The sequence below is a fragment of the Lolium perenne genome, chromosome 1 (genome assembly GCF_019359855.2).
Source record: "Lolium perenne isolate Kyuss_39 chromosome 1, Kyuss_2.0, whole genome shotgun sequence".
NCBI classification, from domain to species: domain Eukaryota; kingdom Viridiplantae; phylum Streptophyta; class Magnoliopsida; order Poales; family Poaceae; genus Lolium; species Lolium perenne.
The window spans coordinates 195,327,588-195,332,959 of record NC_067244.2 but is presented as its reverse complement, the minus strand read 5'-3'; the positions used below and the strand labels follow the sequence as shown (position 1 = coordinate 195,332,959).

Here is a 5,372-nt window from a genome sequence, read left to right as displayed (position 1 = left end):
CTCACACATCGATCCGGAGGTGATCATGGCGATGAAGAGACCTCCAGGAGATGATTCCTCTCTCCGGCAGGGTGCCGGAGGCGATCTCCTGAATCCCCCGAGATGGGATTGGCGGCGGCGGCGTCTCTGGAAGGTTTTCCGTATCGTGGCTCTCGGTACTGGGGGTTTCGCGACGAAGACTTTAAGTAGGCGGAAGGGCAGGTCAAGGGGCGTCACGGGGGCCCCACACAACAGGGCCGCGCGGCCAGGGCCCAGGCCGCGCCGCCCTAGTGTGTCGTCGCCCCGTGGCCCCACTTCGTTTCCTCTTCGGACTTCTGGAAGCTTCGTGGAAAAATAGGATCCTGGGCGTTGATTTCGTCCAATTCCGAGAATATTTCCTTTGTAGGATTTCTAAAACCAAAAACAGCAGAAAACAGCAACTGGCTCTTCGGCATCTCGTCAATAGGTTAGTGCCAGAAAATGCATAATAATGACATATAATGTGTATAAAACATGTGAGTATCATCATAAAAGTAGCATGGAACATAAGAAATTATAGATACGTTTGGGACGTATCAAGCATCCCCAAGCTTAGTTCCTACTCGCCCTCGAGTAGGTAAACGATAACAAGGATAATTTCTGAAGTGACATGCTATCATAATCTTGATCATACTATTGTAAAGCATATGAGATGAATGCAGTGATTTGAAGCAATGGTAAAGATAATGAATAAACAACTGAATCATATAGCAAAGACTTTTCATGAATAATACTTTCAAGACAAGCATCAATAAGACTTGCATAAAAGTTAACTCATAAAGCAATAAATTCTTAGTAGAGAGTTTTGAAGCAACACAAAGGAAGATATAAGTTTCAGCGGTTGCTTTCAACTTCAACATATTTATCACATGGATAATTGTCAACACAAAGTAATATAACAAGTGCAATAGGTAAACATGTAAGAATCAATGCACACAGTTCACACAAGTGTTTGCTTCTAAGATAGAAAGAAGTAGGTAAACTGACTCAACAATAAAGTAAAAGATTGGCCCTTCGCAGAGGGAAGCATGGATTACTATTTTTGTCACGCCCCGAAACCAGAATGACAGTCGCCGCGCGCTTATAGACCGAAAAGCCTATACACGCGCAAGGCTAAGAATGCAGGCAAAACCAGCACAGTGGATCTCGACAAGCTCATCTATTCAATTTACACATTCTTTTTTACATTTACAACTGAATATTCAATTCTCTAAGTCGATTCCCACCCTGCCGATTCAGCCTAACTTCTCAAATGTCGACTTCTCCTCCGCGATCTTAAGTTAGTGTCGACTGCATCTAGAAAAATGGAGGAAGCAAGGGTGAGTACGATAAATCATACTCAGCAAGTAGTATAACAAAGATGATCAATGGATTAGCCAAAATCAAAGGAGAATGACAAAGTGTTAGTCGGAACCGGATATCATGGATACGACAAAGGAATGAAAATTAGCGGAAATGGACAAGGAAAATATTGGCATCACACATGACAGCAAGCTTCCCTACCCGGGAGTCACAGGGGTGAAATTTCACACTTTTACGCTCTGCAGAGGGGTACTCCGACATCGACAGCCTCGACCAGAACCACAGAGGTTCCAGAAGAGCAGAGTTCTTTAGCCCGCCGGGACACGACAACTTGACTTACTAGTATGGGTCGCTCCCAAGGATCCATCACCGATACCCTGTTCGGACCAAGCGTCGTTCCCATTGGAGAACTCAGACAGTCCCATACCTGAACTATGACCGGTACAATATGTTTGCCGTCGTGACACCAATACAGATCAACGGAAATATTTAGACAGATAAATAACAATAATTGTAGAAGTGAGGCCAAAACAATATTCTTGTGGCTCCGCACAAGCCCCTGTAAATCATACATATTTTATCAAGACTGAGAGACACATCTCTCTCCAACGGCACCATGATCCAAGATCTTGTGCAACAACATCCAAGAGGTTAACAAGAATTCAACAATAGCAATATGAGAGCAAGGATTCAAGTGATTTTCAAAGGGAAGCAAACTAGCTGAGCAGCTACTTGCATGATCAAAGAATTAGCAGGGCATCCACTTTCATACTTCACCGATCAAAGAAAATAGCAACGGGATAGGATTGGTAGGGTAACTACTTGCCTTGATAATAAGATCATAACCATGTTAGCACTATTCTTATCGATCAACCACTCGACTCCGCTCTCCACGGCATATGGATCAATTCTCTCCGTACAGCAGTATGCATCTGTGCCGCCATGCACTTAGCTCCTCGTCGGACTTTCTCTCACTCTCTGAATATTAGTGGTCTTACTCTCTTTTTCTGCCTTCGCTCTTGTTCGACGCAGGGGGTAAAAGCTAGAAACGCTGGTATTTATAGGACTTGAGCACCGTGGGAACTCCAGCTAAATATCTAAGCCGCGCTGGCCCTTGCCGCTTGCCGTCTTGACCCTTCGGGTGACCCTTTGAAGCAGTGTAGAAATCGTCGCTTGCTGCTGCCCCTCCAAGCGAGACAGGATCACTTCCAGTGCACGTACGTGTCAGTCAATAACGTGATGGCTTCCATTCTGAAGTCCACGCAGAAGATTTGGGCTTCCAAGCCACTCCTATGCTGCCAGCAAAGCTATAACACCCAGCCACGTTTTGCCTTTCATAATTGAGTACCATGCATGAACCCTGCCGACATGAAATCAAGCCAAAGCTGCACTTCTATTCCTCTCTCACGTAGTACTAGTTACCTACTTTTAATTTGCTCCATCGACGTGCACTAGTACTACTGGTTAGTGATCAGGTAAAAGAGAGTTAGCTTTCCATTGTAATTAACTTCTCTAAATTTGTTGCAATCCATTAAAAAGTCCAATTTTAGGAAAATCATGATAGCAAAAATCACAATTAGAAGTTAGTAATTTTTTTTTTCACCTTGCTTAATTAATAGGCTAAAAATTCGGGTTATCACATCCTCCCCACCTTATAAGAATTTCGTCCTCGAAATTCAGCACAAAACAAACTTAAGTTTTTTTTTTTTAAAAAAAAAAACATGTCTCAAAAGTTAGCCGCAAAAATTTAACTAACGTTTCTACCCAATTTTGCCCTCGTATCCTAAACCTAGAGCTCTGATACCACTAAACTGTCACGCCCCGAAACCAGAATGACAGTCGCCGCGCGCTTATAGACCGAAAAGCCTATACACGCGCAAGGCTAAGAATGCAGGCAAAACCAGCACAGTGGATCTCGACAAGCTCATCTATTCAATTTACACATTCTTTTTTACATTTACAACTGAATATTCAATTCTCTAAGTCGATTCCCACCCTGCCGATTCAGCCTAACTTCTCAAATGTCGACTTCTCCTCCGCGATCTTAAGTTAGTGTCGACTGCATCTAGAAAAATGGAGGAAGCAAGGGTGAGTACGATAAATCATACTCAGCAAGTAGTATAACAAAGATGATCAATGGATTAGCCAAAATCAAAGGAGAATGACAAAGTGTTAGTCGGAACCGGATATCATGGATACGACAAAGGAATGAAAATTAGCGGAAATGGACAAGGAAAATATTGGCATCACACATGACAGCAAGCTTCCCTACCCGGGAGTCACAGGGGTGAAATTTCACACTTTTACGCTCTGCAGAGGGGTACTCCGACATCGACAGCCTCGACCAGAACCACAGAGGTTCCAGAAGAGCAGAGTTCTTTAGCCCGCCGGGACACGACAACTTGACTTACTAGTATGGGTCGCTCCCAAGGATCCATCACCGATACCCTGTTCGGACCAAGCGTCGTTCCCATTGGAGAACTCAGACAGTCCCATACCTGAACTATGACCGGTACAATATGTTTGCCGTCGTGACACCAATTCAGATCAACGGAAATATTTAGACAGATAAATAACAATAATTGTAGAAGTGAGGCCAAAACAATATTCTTGTGGCTCCGCACAAGCCCCTGTAAATCATACATATTTTATCAAGACTGAGAGACACATCTCTCTCCAACGGCACCATGATCCAAGATCTTGTGCAACAACATCCAAGAGGTTAACAAGAATTCAACAATAGCAATATGAGAGCAAGGATTCAAGTGATTTTCAAAGGGAAGCAAACTAGCTGAGCAGCTACTTGCATGATCAAAGAATTAGCAGGGCATCCACTTTCATACTTCACCGATCAAAGAAAATAGCAACGGGATAGGATTGGTAGGGTAACTACTTGCCTTGATAATAAGATCATAACCATGTTAGCACTATTCTTATCGATCAACCACTCGACTCCGCTCTCCACGGCATATGGATCAATTCTCTCCGTACAGCAGTATGCATCTGTGCCGCCATGCACTTAGCTCCTCGTCGGACTTTCTCTCACTCTCTGAATATTAGTGGTCTTACTCTCTTTTTCTGCCTTCGCTCTTGTTCGACGCAGGGGGTAAAAGCTAGAAACGCTGGTATTTATAGGACTTGAGCACCGTGGGAACTCCAGCTAAATATCTAAGCCGCGCTGGCCCTTGCCGCTTGCCGTCTTGACCCTTCGGGTGACCCTTTGAAGCAGTGTAGAAATCGTCGCTTGCTGCTGCCCCTCCAAGCGAGACAGGATCACTTCCAGTGCACGTACGTGTCAGTCAATAACGTGATGGCTTCCATTCTGAAGTCCACGCAGAAGATTTGGGCTTCCAAGCCACTCCTATGCTGCCAGCAAAGCTATAACACCCAGCCACGTTTTGCCTTTCATAATTGAGTACCATGCATGAACCCTGCCGACATGAAATCAAGCCAAAGCTGCACTTCTATTCCTCTCTCACGTAGTACTAGTTACCTACTTTTAATTTGCTCCATCGACGTGCACTAGTACTACTGGTTAGTGATCAGGTAAAAGAGAGTTAGCTTTCCATTGTAATTAACTTCTCTAAATTTGTTGCAATCCATTAAAAAGTCCAATTTTAGGAAAATCATGATAGCAAAAATCACAATTAGAAGTTAGTAATTTTTTTTTTCACCTTGCTTAATTAATAGGCTAAAAATTCGGGTTATCACAATTTTTGTGCTAGAGGTTTTCATTTGAAAACATAGAAACAATTTTGTCAACGGTAGTAATAAATCATATGTGTTATGTATAAGATATCTTATAAGTTGCAAGCCTCATGCATAGATTACCAATAGTGCTCGCACCTTGTCCTAATTAGCTTGGATTTACATGGATTATCATTGCATAACATATGTTTCAACCAAGTGTCACAAAGGGGTACCTCTATGCCGCCTGTACAAAGGTCTAAGGAGAAAGATCGCATTTGATTTCTCGTTTTTGATTATTCTCAACTTAGACATCCATACCGGGACAACATAGACAACAGATAATGGACTCCTCTTTAATGCAT

The 5,372-nt window shown here is 43.1% G+C and overlaps 2 long non-coding RNA genes across 2 annotated transcripts; both read right to left on the bottom strand.

Moving 5' to 3' along the window:
- Positions 1-1,158: 1,158 nt before the first annotated feature.
- LOC139832012 (uncharacterized) lies at positions 1,159-3,146 on the bottom strand. Its single transcript, XR_011746465.1, has 2 exons — positions 2,147-3,146; positions 1,159-1,314 (listed from the first exon to the last, which is right to left on the bottom strand). It is a non-coding gene; the product is annotated as an uncharacterized lncRNA (long non-coding RNA).
- Positions 3,147-3,229: 83 nt separating this feature from the next.
- On the bottom strand, positions 3,230-4,913 carry LOC139832013 (uncharacterized). Its single transcript, XR_011746468.1, has 2 exons — positions 4,218-4,913; positions 3,230-3,385 (listed from the first exon to the last, which is right to left on the bottom strand). It is a non-coding gene; the product is annotated as an uncharacterized lncRNA (long non-coding RNA).
- Between the last annotated feature and the right edge of the window lie 459 nt (positions 4,914-5,372).